At 34.5% G+C, this 18,183-nt stretch overlaps 1 long non-coding RNA gene across 2 annotated transcripts; it reads right to left on the bottom strand.

Annotated features, from left to right (window-relative positions):
* Window positions 1-288: 288 nt before the first annotated feature.
* LOC129226630 (uncharacterized) lies at window positions 289-5,282 on the bottom strand. Of its 2 annotated transcripts, XR_008580806.1 has the most exons (4): window positions 5,177-5,282; window positions 2,641-2,815; window positions 753-844; window positions 289-438 (listed from the first exon to the last, which is right to left on the bottom strand). It is a non-coding gene; the product is annotated as an uncharacterized LOC129226630 (long non-coding RNA). The 2 variants fall into 2 exon arrangements; XR_008580807.1 differs by lacking the exon at window positions 753-844.
* Between the last annotated feature and the right edge of the window lie 12,901 nt (window positions 5,283-18,183).

The raw sequence follows: 18,183 nt of genomic DNA, 5'->3' as shown, positions 1-18,183 counted from the left end.
TGTTCCATATATATAGAGGCCTTTTAACCAGTAATGTTAAAAACTAATAATGTAAGCCAAATTTAAAAATACAAATTCAGCTTTAGAGGCACCGAAGCCTCCTCACTTCTTTTGACCTTTGTAGTGCACCAGGTGCCAATGACTTTCTGGAATCCCTTAAAAGATGACAAAGACTTATAAATTTGCATTGCGGTAAGCCGCTGCATTTATTGCGGTTTTTTTTTTTTTTTTTTTTTTTTTTTTTTTTTTTTTTTTTTTTTTTTTTTTTTTTTTTTTTTTGTGTCAACATTCTGTGTTCTGCCAGATGTCATCGATAAGCTCACTTCTTTTGCATTGAAGAAAAGGGCTCCTCATAACCATGAAACTGCAATACATCAAATGTAGCTGCGTATTATTCTGAACTCAGGTGTGACAAATCAAACCATTTAACAATGCCATCTGTAAAAGGAACGAATATATTCACATTTATAGGAAGTACCAGAAATTTATACATAAGACATTATGATGATAAGAATTGTAGAAACATGGGAAACAAAAAAGACAAGGTTTATTTTCTGTTAATAAATCTAACTACATACATATCAAGTAACTTGAAGAAAAAAATCATAGTATGGAACTAAGATTTTAGAAATTTAAAACCATGGTGATGCAGTTGTTGTGAATGATACAGATAAAAATCAGCTGTTTTTTAAATGTAACAAATAACGAATGCTACTGATTCCAAAGATATTTTGAAAATTCGGAATCTGTACCTAAAATTTTTATCTGAAAAGTTTTGCCAATCTTCCAAAAAAGGTAACAGTAGGGATATTTAAACTATTTCACTATTTTCATTCAAGAAAATCTGAAAAAAAAAAAATAATAATTATATCATAAAGTGCATTTTAAAAATATAAATAAAAAATATGTCTTGTAATGTACACAGTCTATTCTCAAACCCACTGACCTGAAATTTGCAATTGAGGCAGTGAGAAGCAAAGGGATGCAGGTGCCAAAATTAAATTAGAGATAACTGGGACAAAAGGTAGGTGAATCTCTCCTCTGTTTTGGGGCAAAAGATAGTAGCAGGGGGGTGGAGAAAGGACACCTGTTGGCTCGAGCCTGAAGGGGGCCCAAGATTTTTTTTAAAATGAGGGGGAAAATATGTGTAGAGCCGTAGGTGTAAACAATTTGGAGGGGGCTTGTAAAAGGTTAATGAAAGCCTATGATGGCAACTTCAAACATTTTTTACTGAAAACTTGAAAATGTCCATTTACATCCCTTTGCTTCTCAGTTTCAACAGTCTAAAATTTGCACAATATTTCAGATCAAAACAATGAAATTTACACTAAAATATAGGGTTGGAATTTGAAATATAGCCAATATTTAAAATTAATGATAAAAAGTTAAATGTTTAAAAAATGGAATAAATTTGTGTATTGAAGTTAAATTCCAAACACTGTTTTAATAAGTCTATCATAATTATTTCATGCTAGAATTTATACTGATTGTCGGACAGATTTCACTACAAAGCTTTCTTTCTGGTGGTTTTTAAAATGTAAGACATTCTCTTACAATTTCATTTCATACATAAAGCAGTTACTTTCAGTTAAGTATTTTTGATTGAAAAAGGGGATAAAATCAATATGTGAGGAAATAAAATAAGTACAAGTTCTAGAACACTGAATAATAAAAAATACATACACATAACATTATAGGTTTAATTTCTTTCGACCTAGGCTAATTTGTTTTCTTTAAAAATACTTCAGAAAGTGACAGAAGTAAAATTAAATGATCATTATGAGCTGTAAATAATTGAAAATAAATTAAGAATGCTGCAACAGAGAACTAATTGTAAAATTATTGTAACGAAAGCTTTTCTAAAGTTGGAAAAAAATTCAGAACTTTTCCATGAATTCAACTTCAGAAAATTTGTACACGAAACATTGAATAACAATTTGTAAATCCGCACTGTGATATTTTGTGACGTATTAAAAACTTGTAAACGGTATGAAAATGAGGTACATTTTTAAATGTCTGGCTAGTGCCACCACTCACAAAAACAAATTGCACACAATGTTTTAAGTTTTAATAACTGTAATTAATTTTTGACAGTTATGTTGTTAAATGTTGAATATAGAATAGAAAATCATAAATATTTACATATAATCAGATATGAAACAAAAATCAAAAATTATTCAATGAATGCTAATAGCAATGTTTAGAAATCCTTAGAAAAAGTAACTAGTCCGTAAACAAAATGACTGGTCGACTAAACACCAAATGTAGTTAAACTTGAAATGTGTTCCTACATCAGATTGTAGCTAACAAATTTAAAGGGTGAACTTAAAAAGGGCTCATGAAAAACACATTTAATACATTCCAGAAATTCAAAAATTCATTTTTAATATTTTGAAGCAAAAAATTACAAAACAAAACGGAACTTTACACTTAAACTTGTTTTTGTGCGGTCTTTTTTGTACAATTTAGCAGTAGTTTTTGTTGCAAAAACTTTTTACAGCTACTCATGAAGTTGCAGATAATTATTTTATTAGAATTGTTTTCATGCAATCAACATTCACTACACAAAAACATGTTTGAGTGTACTGAATTTAATGTTTACTAGTGGTTTTAAAAAACAAATGATTCCAAAGAAAATACCATTGAGTTTCTGGAACCAAATTAGCAACTTTGGACCCCCATTGCATCTGAACTTGGGCCTATGCAAACAAATCACTCTATCTGGGCTCATAACTAAGGCGAATTCCCTAAAATCCAGAATTTGTCCAGATCCATGACCCTCAAAGAAGTGGCGTTTGGTACAAAGATAGTTTTTCTGTGAAAAACAAACATTGGTAATGTTAAACAGTAAGTTATCACCTCAAAGTCAGAAATACATGCAATACACTGACAAACTAGTTATTACGCACATCGAGTGCAGTTTTGTCCTTGTTATTAACTCATCAGTCTGGAATAGTGAATATCCAAGCTGGAGACATATGTCATCTCATTGAATCTGAGAGGGCCAAAAAACTGTTTACTACTAGTTTGCTGGAATTCTCAGGATTGATGGATATGCTAATTTTGCTTTAGCAGAAATTAATGGAGGAAAAAATGGAAAGTTATTACATAATCCAAAAGGTTTAACAAAAATTGAAAATTTATAATTAAACCCCACTTATATAAACCAGATAACCCCCACATCAACACCGGATAACCACCCCAACAGTACCGTATGACCAGCCGGATATCCTATCCCGAGAGGATCGGCCGGATTGGATATCGCCGGATATCGGAGAGTAGAAAAATGAGTCGGATAGCTATTGGGTATCCGGTGTATCCCTAACTGCAACCATTTTACTTAAATTTTGATTTTTCGTAAAATCTTCAAAATGTAGTTATTATTGGCTTAATTAAAAATTCATCTGAGAAAAAATTACCTAAATTTAATCAAATGAAATTAATGCAAATTTAAAAATAAAACATTAAAGCTGTAAATAATATGAAATTTCTGAATTACGGATGATCATCAAATACTATTGTTAGGCAAGCCTAACCCGACAGCATCGCAATGCTATGATTAGGTAGGCTTCACAATGCCGCCAGGATAGGTTTGCTCCGACTTTAGTCTCACGGACTTCAACTCTATTCCATGGTGGTCGGACCAGGGACCAAGACCCCTAATTAAGACATAGGGGGGGCCTAGGTCGTCAGGGCTCCTCTGGAGTCAATCCTTACAATTTTAACAATTAGCCAAAATAGTTAAGGGCTTTTGGGTGTCCTAGGCAACAGCCTAGTTTGCCACTTCGGTAATCTGGGCTTAGGTTCGACACAGTTTTCACTGGCGTTGGACCAGCGGACAACCAGTGATTTCTAATGCTGCTCATGGGGGAAAATATTATTAGCATATGTGCCATTTTTTGGAAACGGGTATCAGTAACACTTTTATGTGAACATCTTCCATCTAATTAAAAGTTTTCTTAAATTAAATTAAGAGGAGGTAATCTAGAACTGAGGTTTTTAACCTTTCTCAATCCATGTACTGCTCTTGCGTATCATTAACTATGGGTAGCTCCAACAACAACTTTTCCTTTATTGATATTTATTAAACGTCTCAATTTAAAATTTTACATGCTATGAGCATGAACAAGTCACACATATGATTTTTGAGCCCAGGCTTTAACTTTGTTCAAGAGGTAGTGGAATTAATGTCTAAAAAATACTATAAAATCACAGCAGAAAATAAGGTGATAAATGAAATAACACAGGACAGGCAGATATCGGTTCAACAAATGCAAACACTTGTCTTACTCTCAAAAACAAAAGAAGTACATAGAATGAATGAAATGCAGTTCACTTTGTTGACTCTGACTGACTGATTACCAATGCAAATGGATTTTAATGTAAGGTAAACCTGCTGTACTTAGTGAAAATTGATGCGTCACAACACCGAATATGGTATTTCAGTGAACATAGACAATAGCTTGCATTTGTTATTTAAACTTACTTTGAACCATAAGAATAAAATTAAAGACGAATAAATTCCAGAAAGAATTTAATACCAGTAGAATAAACGGTACCAGCAAACGTTATAACGTAGAAGGATGTTATCTGTACTACAAACATAAACAAACATTATCTCGTTTAAAAAATAAAAAACATTAAAATTAGGGAAAAAGGTATACTTAATCTCAAAGTGAATAACTTTTTTAAGTGAAAAATGTGTAATGAATTTGTTTCACGAGAGAAATAGTAACAACACAACGTGGAACAGGGTGGTTCAATCAGTGATTATAAACAAAATTTTATAATATACGCATTGCATATGCTTTAACATACTATGAAATGTCATGAAAAGCTTCATAACTAAGTTGAAATATGCAGAATTTTTTTTACAAAAGAGGCAGAATTAACACCAACACTACACCTTAACGAATGTAAACAAACATTTGTATTGTTCTGAAAAACCAAAAAAAAAAAAAAACCATAAATTTCGTGAAATACGGATTTTTTGGTGACTTTTACCCATCTAATATCGAAATAGTTTCATTATTCAAATAGTGAATAACAGTAACAACACATGCAATGTGGCTCAATGATATACTACGCGAACGTAAACAAAACTTTATCTAATTCTCCAATAAAATCTGTACCTAAAATAAACATAACACTGAATGCATTTGATACTTCAACTAACCTGGTATTGAAATAAGTGCTTTTTAAACCGCATAAATGGATTAAACCTTTTCAAATTCCACACATATAGACCTCACTTTCCTCTTCGTAGAGATAACATTTAAAACAGAATATCCGCAGCCCGGAAGTGACATTTTCGGTTATATGTTAAACGTCACTGGATGACTTCACCAGCGGATAGCCAATCAGGGAAAAGCAGTTCGCGAAAGCTCTAGGATGTGGATTTATGCCTCCTGCATGTCTTTTTGACTCAGCAGTAAAGTACTGGGTTAGGGTTAGCATCACAAATAGTACAGTAAAATTAGGCCAAAAAATGGCCAAACCCAAACATCCAAAAAAAAAAAGTGAAACCTGTTGCAAATTACTTCTTACCCTTCTAGCAAGAAGGGGTAAAAAGTCCCAGCAATTTGCGCGTCGGGTTTTGGAGGGAAGGGGGGGGGGGACAAAATAATCCTCTATTTAAATAAAAATAATTTCTATTACTTAAAAAAAATTCTCAAACCTCGCAGAAACTACTCTATAATAGTAAAATAATAAACTCTAACAGAAAAAAATTCTAATTAACAGGGGTGTACAGGCGGGGGGGGGGAATGGGGGGGGGGTCATGGAGCAGCTTTGCGTCATTGGAATTTTTAAGGCAGTTTTTTCAAGGGGTATTTCTTTGTTTTTTGAGGGCTTTTATTCTTGATGGGTACTCCGTCACACTTAAGGGGTACACCTTCCCCTTTTTTTTAAGGGGGGGGCCTGAATTTACATTCTAAAATCAACTATTGCAGTGAAGTTCACGAAAAAATTTCCCTGATTTAAACTTTTCCGAAGTACGAAATGCCACACAATGATATAGTAATGTCAGAATGATAATTCTAAAAGATCTAAGCGAGCTCATTAACCAAATTATTTGTGACTGGAGTTATTAAACTGTTTAGCGCGATGGAAAACAAAATTCGTGTGCAGCATAAAAAAAGTCCAAATTGACCAAAGTTTCCCTACTTCTTGATTAACAAACTTCAACTATTCTACAATCTTTTGCCATCACCGTAAGGGGGGACAAACCGAAATTGCCAATAGTGAGATGGGCAATGCTGCAATTCTGCACCCTCTAAGTCGGTGGGGGTTCTCATTTGCAAACACCTAGCCGGTTCTCTTTTACGCAGCTGGTTATGTGAATTATGCTAAATATGCGGACATATACTTTCAACACTATCTCAAACTTTTGAGTACATTATGCAATAAAAAAAAATTTGATCACATCAAACATCAGCTATACAACGATCTAACTCAGTGACAAACTCAGGTGGTCTAGAACCTAGTGATTCAACGATAGAACAAGTCTTGATGAGAGCAATGAGCAATACAACAATGGAATGCTAAATATTTACACCTTTTTGTCTCTCAGTTTGGAAATCACAATCCGTTTCTAAAGCCCCCAGAAGTTCATCCCTCTCAAGTTGGTAGTGGTATCGCTCGCTGATGATAAGGTGAGTTGCGATGAGACCTTTAACGTTCGGGTAGTAACATCAAAGGATATTGAAAGGCAAACAATTTTGTGGCATTTCTTTGTAAAGGAGGTAAACAGTTATGTTTTAGCTTCTGTTAGGAGAGTAGTTACTATTGGTAAAGATGTGTAAGCCCAAACCATCTTTTACACCGAATGGTATGAACAGTAAAGATGGAATAACAAATTGTTAAAAACTTTTGGTACGAGTTATGCGCTGATCCTCCATTAGTATTCGATGAATCTGGTTTCAGAAGGAAAAAAATATTGTATAGTTAAAGTGCTATTATCTGAAGCAAAAGGTTCATCCACCATCAGAGAACGAACAGCTGGTGTCATATATGAGGCAGTGAGAAGCAAAGGGATGTAAGTGGACACTTTCAAGTTTTGAATAAAAGGCGTTTAAAGATAAGATCCTAGGTAGGTTTTCATTGATTTTCTTTTCTAAATTATGCTGTATAGAAGCAACTACCAGGTCTACTAGTACCATCTCTTGCCTCCGCATAGAGAAAAAGTTCACCAACCATTTGTACTGGTTATCTCCAAATTTTTAATTTTCCCACTTGCATCCCTTTGCTTTTCACTGCCTCATATGTAATAGATGGAAGATACCTGTTTGATCATATTTTTGGTAATGATCTGTAAACTTCAAGGAAATATGCCAGCAATGCAGTGTATAGGTGATTTGTGTAAGTATGGGAAAGCTAGTGTCATTTTTGATGGGTGGAAAGAAAGCACCACAGAAATATAATCTGCGTCCTATTACAACTGTCAAGCCTTCTGCTCTAGAAGACTTTCTGCGTCTCAAACCTTGTGCTTGCTCTGAGGAGTTCACTAGATATAGTGAATGTTTGAAAAGTCTGAAAGTGGACTGAAGTGCTGAATTATATGCACAAACTGTGTTAGACATAGCTGCAACAATAACGAGTTTGCTGAGGATCTAGATTCCAAAAAACATCTTGATAACGAAAACTTTTTGTTAGAAACTTAGAAGAAATCATTTGAAAGCAAAAAAACAGTTCAGCGTATTTTTTCTGGCCATTTAATCAAATGTGCACCATTAGAGGGGGTGGGGGGAAGGATTATATTTTAGTATATAATTTCGTTTTGGGAGGTGAGCTACTGTTCTTATGAGTGGACAGTCCTGATCTAATGCATTTTTGATTTGCATGAAATAATACTTCTACTTGGAATAAAAGGGGAGGGGGGGGGTGAGGATTTATTTTATTTGGTGGAGCGGGGGGGGGGCTGCTGTAGCTTTGAGAGGAGGTGCATCATCGATCTTTGAAAATGGACACTCTATTTCTAACTTTAACTTGGCATAAAATAATGTTTCCATATGAAACGTATGGAGAGGGGTTCGGGGGTACTGCTTCGTTTTACGGGGATAGGGGGGATCTGTAGCATTGGTGGGTTACGTCATCCCTCTTGGGGGTCAAACACCTTTAATTTCATGCTTTTAAATTTAGTAAAACATAATATTCTCACTTTAAATTTACTCTAAAATTTCAGGGAAAATACCCAAAACAGCAATTTTTAGATGCCCCCCTTTCCAAAACCCGACGCACAATGGGGTGGGACTTTTTACCTGTTCTTATTGGGAGGGTAATAAACAATTTGCACCAGGTTTAGCTTTTTTTTTTTTTTTTTTGGATGTTTGGGTCCGACCCCTATTTTTACTGTACTAAAATGTTCATGGCTCAAACCCCGCCACGGACACGCTTCGCTCACCCTCCACTATCACAACCGTACGCCTCATATTCTGTATAGCAGATGGCGTCGTGTAACGCAGCAATAGCAACGTGCTATAGGCATTTCATTCCTCGTAATAGATTCTCCTGCTTCGCTCACTCGTCTGCCCAAACACTAACGCTCACTCTCTAGCGCCCAACTGCACTGTTAAAACTACAGGTTGCATTCGGCACCTTTCAGGGGTGAAACGCTTGTTCACCAGCGGCACCTAATACGGAGCCGAATTGCACCTCTAACTAGGGTGAAAAACAGGCACCTTTTAAAAAACAGGCAGCCGGGGTGAAAGGAATGAACCTTCGGAGAGAGAAATGGCACCCTTACTGTAGATCCTCCCCCCCCCTCCCCCGTATTGTGTGCGTTTTTGAATACAGTTGTGTATTTTTCTTTTTTTAATAGTTTTGTTTTGATTCATGATAGTCTACGTTTTGCACACTTTTCACATTGCATGAATTCAGTACTGGAAATGATTAAAACTTGTAATTACAGCATTTGACCATATTTCAGAGTTTTCAACATAGTTAAGAAGTGCTCATTGCTTTAATTCATCTGATCGTTCTCTATATCAGTGTTTCTCAACTTCTTTTGACCCACGGGTCGGTAAAAACAAATGAAAAACATTGCGGACCTGTGAAATTTTTATCCTTTTCTTAAAAATAAATAAAATAAATAATAATAATTATAATAACTCTCGGGGCGGTAAAAAACTTGTGAAAGAATTCTGCGTACTGTTGTTTTTTTTTTTTTTTACAAAGTAATATTAAAAATGAATAAAACAATAAATATCTACAGACTTTGTTTGGTATCAAAGAGTTGTCACAAATATATTTAAAGTTAAAGACGAGTAATTATATGAATAATCATAGTTAAGTTAATGATCATTTGTGAGAAATTACCGCACCGAAAGTAAAGTGTAGATGTACTTATGGAATTATTTACATGAACAGCCAAAAATATTTTGGGATATTAAAGTTACGGAAAAACAAAATCGTTTTTCAAACGTTCAAAATTTCAATCAAAATAACAATAAAATAAAATGGGCATAAAATTTTTCGAAAGTGAAAAATTTAAAGAAATTCCTAACATTATCGAATAACCGCTAACAGGAAATGATTCAAACACTTGAACGAAAAAGCAAAAGAAAAAGATAGACGGAGAGAGATTTCTTTTTTATTTTTTGCGCTCGCTACACGAAGCACAAGAATCATTTTTATTTAGGTTTTCACTTGTTGATTATTGAAAATATCATTGCGGTTACTATTTCGGTGATTAAATGTTGCTTATCGAGTACTCAAGAAAATAATGATAGATACATTTAGTAGCGTTTTGAATGATGGAATTTTCACGACAGTAACGGTAACCTGAAAATAAACAACTAACGGTACTACGGTATCGTAACGGACTAACGGTAACTGAAAAGCATTAAACGTACTTTTAACTATGTTTGAAAGCCCTAAAAGCTACAAAGTGATCAAAAGCTGTACTTACTTGTTATTTTAAAGAATTATCCTACAAAAGTTGAGATTTAATCCAATAGTGAACTTCATTCAATGTGAAAGACGTAGAAGCCACGCGTTGTGCAATCTATCATTCGTCCGCCATATTGAAGTGGTTGAATGGTGAATGTATGCCGGAAGCGCATGCGCCAGCAAGTCATTTAGCGATTGCTTGCTGTTTTGGCACCCCTGTCTACGACTGTCTGCTACTTTCGCACCTCTGCTTTACTTCCTGGCCAGTATGGCACCCTTGGTCACCATGCTTTCACCTTAGGGGGAATATATTCACTCGTATGGAACCTCTGGTTATAACAGTGTGGGGATACTAACAACATTACATTTCTCTCGTTCTGCAGCAAGCAACACTCTCAGCAACGACATCTTCAGCAACAAGCACAACTTCAGTCAGAAAGCCTATCTGCGGCTCCCCATCTGGATAGAAATATCGCTTTCTCGCTTCCCCGCTCCATCACTTAAGGGAGAGTAATGTACTGTCTGTGTTTCGCGAGAAAAGCTCCCACCGTTAAGTCTGAGCCCGTCTACGGCCATAGAAACGAACTTCGTTCATTTTCTGCGAGGGTTTTTTGCCGCCATTTCGCTACTCGTTCTCTCGCCTTTGTGCAGTCGTACGGGTTTTTTCAACATAAAACTTCCCTTGGGAAAATGAGACACGCCTCGTTGTTATAGCAACAGACAGGCCAAGACATTTCGGCGGGGGCTTTTCTCGTGACGGTCGTACAGTAGCTTACGCTCAGAGAACACAACTTTGCCCCTGAGCCTCGAGGTCCTTTTGGCTCAGCGGTTTAAGTACCGGGTTACGATTACAAAGGTCCCTGGATCTAACCCCGCCGTGGACACGCTTCGCTGACTTTGCGTCCACACCCATACGATACAATCTTATTCCAGCTAAATTCATTACTTCTTTCGAGTATCTACTGATTTATTATGACGTTTTTAGACAAGTATTTTTAATTTGGTAAGGTAAATAATATTTCCCCCGGATAATGAAATACTCCGCTTAACCAGATGTTTTCTGTTGGAATCAGACGGTATTCGTTTAAGAGGGGCCGACATACTAGTTCATTTGTTTATTCATTCGTTTACGGTTTCATTCCTTATTCATTTGTTCGTTTATTTATTCATGAATTTGATGAAAAATATTTTTATTGATCAAATTAAAAATAGTTCATTAGAAAGATATTTTATTTTCATTTTTACCCCTCATGGGCCATTCCACTGTCACGTGAGGGACAAAAATACGCTTAAATTTCATCAACATTTCGTCATATCTCTTAATATTTTAATGAAACAGGGGTAAGCAATTTCTTTTCATCTTTACATTTGATACAAAGATAATTCTGACACAATTGTATTTTTATTAAACAATTTTGTTATTTAAAATAAAATTTATTTGCATGCGTCACGCGCGGGACATCCAAAGTCAACCTCTGGTAACTTGCTTATGAATAAGCTAACATTTTTGCTCCATTAATACAGTAATGGCGAAACGAAATTGTAAATTTTGAAAGCTATGGTTTCAACGTAAAGGACACATATCTCATTAGTTTAGAAATAATTAAACAATTGAAAAAAAATGTGTTTTTGCCCATTCCATTGAAAATGGTCTTTTGTCCGCATGTAACAGTTCCTATGTTTTATAAAAAAGAAATAATTTTTGAAGAAGGTTTTTGCTCAAGAAGTCACACATGGGTTTGTGATTTCTTAACAACAAAATTTTGTTCATCATCCTTTTAAATTATTATTTTTTATGAAATATATGAAGCGTCACGTGCAAGGACAAAATTACCGTTTTCCGTGAAATGGCCTTCATGCGTACGGCAACGTGAAAATTTTCCAGTTTTTTAATTTACAAATTTACTGCCAAAACTAAAAAATATTTCAATGAAAGTTTAAATAAAAAGTACAATATTCTATGTTTATGTGCTGTACTTTCCAAAAGAAATTTCCAATTGGTTCATTTTGAAAAAAGTAAATTATCATAACTACTTCACTTTCCCCTACATTCCCCTACTTTTCTAAATTAATAAATTATGACCTTTATAATAAAGTTAAAAGTTTAACACTGCAGTTTTTAGATAGAACTTTATTAGTTTGCATGCTGCTGTTTCTTTAAAAACATGCATTACTTTAAGAAAAAAAAAATAATAATAATGAATATGCTTAATCTAATTCTCCTTTTTTTTTTCTCCTAACAGACACATATTAATGCAATGAGGTGAAACTTCAAGTTTTATTAAATTTGTATGGTCTGAAATTTTTTAAGTGTATACAACAAGCAGTAAATGCATAAAAGTTGCTGATTAAGCTATCCGTAGAGAAACAGTTATTTAGACAATTTTTTAGTCTGGTAAAAAAAGCTTTTCGAAGCGAAAAAACAAAACATTATGCTGAACTGTTAAAGAATCTTAATGATTTAATTTTTACATCAAAACAATTTCAAGGAAAAAACTAATCCAGAGTTTGAAATTAAAAAAAAGACTTCGGAACTTAATTTATAAAATTATATTTCGTCCTTTCCTTGAGATGAAAAAAACATCTTAAATGGTTTTTGCGGTGAAATGACAATTCTTTTGACACAAATTTTTGCATTTGAAAACCGTTTCTCTTGTTATTAGTTTGAACTGCCGGAACTCATTGTAAAAATGTCTGGTAATTTCAAATGTCAAAACAACGAATCTACAGGGTGACAAGAAATAACTTAGTCACACATAATACACCATAACTTTAATGCTAATGAAACTATTACTACCAAACTTCAAAATAAATATGAATATATTATTTCGTCTAATATATTTACAAATTTTCAAAGTGGCTACCTTTACTATTAATACAGAGCTTTAAACGTGTCACAAAATTTACGGCTCTGGGCAGCACCTCACTTACTGATATTTTATCCTATGACTTGCATAATTATTTCTTGAGTTTTATGAGGTTTAGCACACACCCTTGTCTCAACCACACTCTAAGCACACATATGATTTTAAACCCTTGTTAACCACTATATTTTCCCCCAAAAGGTGTTATTGACGGCGAATGTAAAGTGGTGTAAGTCACAAAACGCTGCGTTTCATATCTCGGTTAATATTGGTAGCACGGATGTCAAACTTCTTGTATTGGAATTATTTTTCGATGGGGATTATTTCCCTAAATGTAAGAAGGGGACCTAAGGCCTGTATAAAAATTTAAATTTTGTATTTTTCGACTCATTTTTATTTTTGCTGCTAACTTTCAACATCTTAACTCGGCATCTGATTTTGAACATTTTTGTAATTGGAAGTATGCATCTAGGACTAACGGTTGCGAAAATAGAGGTCTTTGCAGGTTAAAACGGAACACTCTGTGTAAAGTAGTTCTGTTAAAAGTTTTTTTATTTTGCTAAAAACATGTACGTGATGGGATGCAATTGAATGGGTCTGACACATTGATATACAGGTAGTTATCAAAATAATGGAAACACTCTGTGACAAGCGTGTTGGGAATCGCTACTCTGCCATAAATGTTCTGTTGATAAAGATGCCTTCGACTCTAATCACTCACACTGGTGAATCCAGATGGTGATTGAGTTCTCTGGTCATCTTTGATGATATTTTTCCCTTTTTAGACATTACAATCCTCTTCAATACCGTCGGTTTCTTTCACTAAGCTTCTCTTTCCGTCCACTATTTTGCTTTGCCGAGCTTGTCTTACCTCCCTGCGTGTATGCTGTCATGACTTTAGAGAAATACCAAAAAAAAAAAAAAATTGAGATGTTTCAGTTACACTTGCTTCATCTAGACGCGCTCCAACAATTTGACCTCTTTTAAAATTTGAGAGGTCCGATATTTCACGTGCTTGAAAAAATCCAAGACGTCTAGAACTTCAGTTAATCCACCATATACTACTAGAATATGTACATTGCTATTTATAAATGAAAACCAGATATCTAGTTTTATTCTTTTTACTTACGAAGCACTCTCAAAAATGTCACTTTATTCACAGGTGTTTCCATTATTTTGATAACTACCTGTATATACCGGTGTCCACGTGGATGAGGTTGTGTTCTCTAACGACTGACTTGTTGCAGGTTGAGCATTTTTGAACTGATGAAGATGCTTCATTGTTGCCTTGAAATTGCTATCAATTGTATTCACTTGATAGTTTATTCAGGGGTTCCCCCTAAAAGCATGGACGCACCCCCTTAATATCGAGATGACACCCCAAAAGCAAGAGCCCTCCCTCAAAAATAAAAAAATACCCCTCAAAAAACCTCCTAAAAATTTTAATGGCGCAGTCTGCGCCATATCCCATTCCCCCAGATGGGCACCCCTGGCTTTAGTTACTTTGGTTTTCTACTTCAATAATATTTTAGCATAAAGCTTAATTGATCGTTTTTCATTTAAGTGTTGAGCTACCTTTTCAATCTTATTCATCTGGAAATTCTTTCCGTGTTGCTTCTTAAATGGCTTAGAGGAAATTAATCAAGTTTCGTGATAATTCTCTGCAGTCGAAGTCGGCTGACATACTTTCTCAATTTTCAAAGTTGTTCACTTAAAGTTTGATCAGCCAAAATTCCGTAACAGATAAGGATATAAAGCAAGTAAACGAATAATTATGTTCAATCTTCACTCTAGTGATGTGAATTAAAACTAAATACTACAAGAGAAAGTGCAGTTGAGCTGGAACTTTAGGATAGGGGAGGGGGTGGGGGCAATGATAAATTTTCTGGGCTTATCACCCTCTTTGCATGTGACGTGACCTTTCCCCTCGCACCGACCTCCCAGTGCTGTAGTTGTGACAGAAAATCAGAGGAGACTTTCCTGGGGGATTTGGGGGGGGGGGGGCACCCCACAAGAAAAAGTCGTTTGAAACCAATTTACATTTTAATTACTTTTAAAATAAACGAGCTGATGTGTGCATCACATGCATTCCTTTTACGCCAATTTAATAATAACGCTTTGGAGTAAACAAGAAAACACTAAATATTTTCACAATGAGTTTTTTTCGAACCGAAGCAAAAAAGCGTTTTACACAGATTTATTTCTCCATTATTGGCAATTTTAATGTGATTCAGTGGTTAACTCTTTAAATATCACCAAAACTGGCTAAATTAAAACTAGATTTAAAAATTTTTAAAAAATAATAAAAAAAATTCGTCAACTTTTTCGCTAAGTTGGCGACAAAACACGACGGATAAAATATTGGCGATATATCGCCAAGTGTTTGACAAATAGACACGTTTAGTGGTGACGTCAGGGGTTGCCAGAAACTCGGGGAAGTTTCCAATCATGCCGTTGCTATGCGCGTTGCTAAGGAAGAAACAGCATAGGATCTTCGTACGAATAGGGTTAGAGCGATGTTTAATTGATGGTTTCTTGCCAATTAAATGCTTACATAATTTTTTTTAGTGGTTTCAAGTTACATATAAGCCACCTGTAGACATCATTTGACGAATATCGATAGTTTTTACATGTGAATCGGGTTAAAATTCGGCAAAACATAGACTTATGTGGAATACAAGTGTGTTTTCTAGAGTTATACACTCTTCTTATTATTTCTTTTTCTTTGGGTGGAGGGAACAGCTCCGCCATTTGAGAGGGTCTGGAAAGACATTGCCCCCCTCCCCCGCTTTCGGAAAATTGCTGTATTTCTATAAATTTTGCGCAATTTTTTGTCTTTCGATGCATAATGCATTTACTGTATATGATTTATCCCCCCCCCCCCTTTGCAGAAAAATTTGAAATGAGAATATTTTTTTTTTTTTTTTTTGAATCCTGTTTAAAGTTTTCTAAGAATTTGATTATAATTATTTTCTTCGGGCGGGATTTTTTTTTAATGGTATAAGTAATTTTTTGTTTGGGGAAGGAGAATTTTTCACTTTTCTCGATTGTGATGCTTGTTTGCATTGAAATTATTTTTTTTTTTTTTTCGAATGGGAGGGGGGATGTTAGGTTACATTGTCATTATTCTAATGCGAGTTTGATTGGGATATTTTAGTTTAAAAGTTTTTCTTCTGCGAGAACACACACGTAATTTAAGTTAAACTCCAATTGAGCTCTATTCCGAATAGGAATAAAAACTAGCTTGAAGAAATTGATAAAATTCCCATTGAACCTAGAAAAAAACTAATATGTATATCCTTGTCCCCCCCCCCCCCCCCAAAGAGCAATTACTTAAAATTACGCGCAGCAAGAAGAAATATCCCCTCTCCCCCGAAGAAAAAAAAAGAATTTAATTGAACTATGCACTGCAAATAGTAGAACAAACTGAAATTTTCAATGTATATTTATGTATATTGATACAAAAAATATGTATAACAAGTAGAGTAAAGTAAAAATCCCCCGCCTCGGAATACAAAAAAAAAAAAAAAAGATTAAAATACTCGTGACAATTTGAAGAAAACACGCAATTCTCCCTTTCCCCCAAAGAGCCCGAAGGAATGGAGTTTCATTAAAATATGCATTATTACTGGAACAAATGCAGAAAAATTCTCCCCCCCCCCCCCTCCAGGTATCGCTGATTAGGCTGACATGGTCTCTCGTCTTCTAAAGAAAAGAATGCATACAATTCAATTAAAACTACTCCTCTTCCTAAAAAAAATAATAATAATTAAATGTCGCTCTAAACTTTAAAAGAAAAATCTCACCCCCCCCCCCCCCCCAAGTCATGATATTTCAAATTTCCTAGAAGGGTACGTGCAAAAAGGAAAAAGTCAATGTACGAGTATGTTGCGTCGAAAAACAGCAAAAATTACGCCAAATTTATAGAAATACAGTTATTTTCCAAAAGACATGAGAGGGGCAATACCTCTCCTGACCCTATCAAATGTCGGACCTGTCCCCCTCTCCCCCAACGAAAAAGAAATAACAATAAGAAGAGTGTATAACTCTAGAAAACACACTTGTATTCCACATAATTCTATGTTTTGCCGAATTTTAACCCGATTCACATGTAAAAATTATCGATACTCGTCAACTGATGTCTACAGGTGGCTTATATGTAACTTGAAACCACTAAAAAAATTATTTAGACCATTTAATTGCCAAAAAACTATCAATTAAACATCGCTCTAACCCTACTCCTACGAAGATCCTATGCTGATTCTCCCTTAGCAACGCGCATAGCAATGGCATGATTGGAAACTTCCCCGTGTTTCTGGCAACCCCTGACGTCACACTAAACGTGTCTATTATAACAGCACTTGAGTAAGAGTATTGAAATTAACAATGATTTCCCCCAAAAAGGTGTAAAAGACCCCCTTAGGAACATCCGAATGCAACCAAAAAGGAAGGTGCACAAAAATATCCCACTAGGAGTCTACGTACCAAATTTCAACTTTCTAGAACATACTGATTTTGACTTATGCAAGATACATACGCACATACACACATACATACGGACGTCATGAGAAAACTCGTTGTAATTAACTCGGGGATAGTCAAAATGGATATTTCGGGTGTCTGTACGTTACTAGGCATATATCCACGTATGGTCGGGTCAAAACAAAACTCAGCATTTGTTCGGGGGTGAGCAAAATGGAAATTAAGGCCGATTTTTGAGTGAAAATATTTTCGCGAATACAATACTTCCTTTTTTGTAAAAGGAATTAAAAACCGAATATTTCGGAAAACGGATATTTTTATTTCTGAAATAGGTGATTATTCAAGATAAAAATTATAAAATCTTTATTTTCATCTTAATTTCGAAGTTTGCTATTCTTTTTTCTGTTTTTGGCAAAAGATAATGAATATATTTTTTTAATAAATGATTAATTAATATTATAATAATTAAATATTATCCAGTTGAAATTAATTTCTTTTGCGAATTGTATTGATACATCTAAATTCAAGCTGCTAGAATAGTTTTCTGTTCTTCATTTGCTCAAAATAATGATGGGGAAAATTTAAAATTTATCAATCACATTTTTTTTAAATAAAAATCCTTTAAAAATCTGGAAAAAAAAATTATACTTTTTCTTTATTATGATCTTATTAAGAGAAAAATAGAGGGAACTCACTTCAACTATGCTACATTCCTCAAAATAGGGGCCAAATATTCATACAAAATTAAACTTAGTAATAAAGACAACAACAATTTTCATATTAAGTTCTATTGTTTGCTATTTCTAATTCTCTAATTTAGTAAAGTATTTACCTAATTTTAGAAATTGGTGCTGAATTTATCTAAGTCAGAAATTTGAAACAACTTCATGTACCTATTCGAGTAACACTAAAATTTAAAAATATGCTCAAAAAATCTCTTTTTGAATGA

The sequence above is a fragment of the Uloborus diversus genome, chromosome 7, assembly GCF_026930045.1.
Source record: "Uloborus diversus isolate 005 chromosome 7, Udiv.v.3.1, whole genome shotgun sequence".
NCBI lineage: Eukaryota > Metazoa > Arthropoda > Arachnida > Araneae > Uloboridae > Uloborus > Uloborus diversus.
Note: the sequence above shows the minus strand (reverse complement) of the source record. Positions and strands in the feature narration are given on the sequence as shown.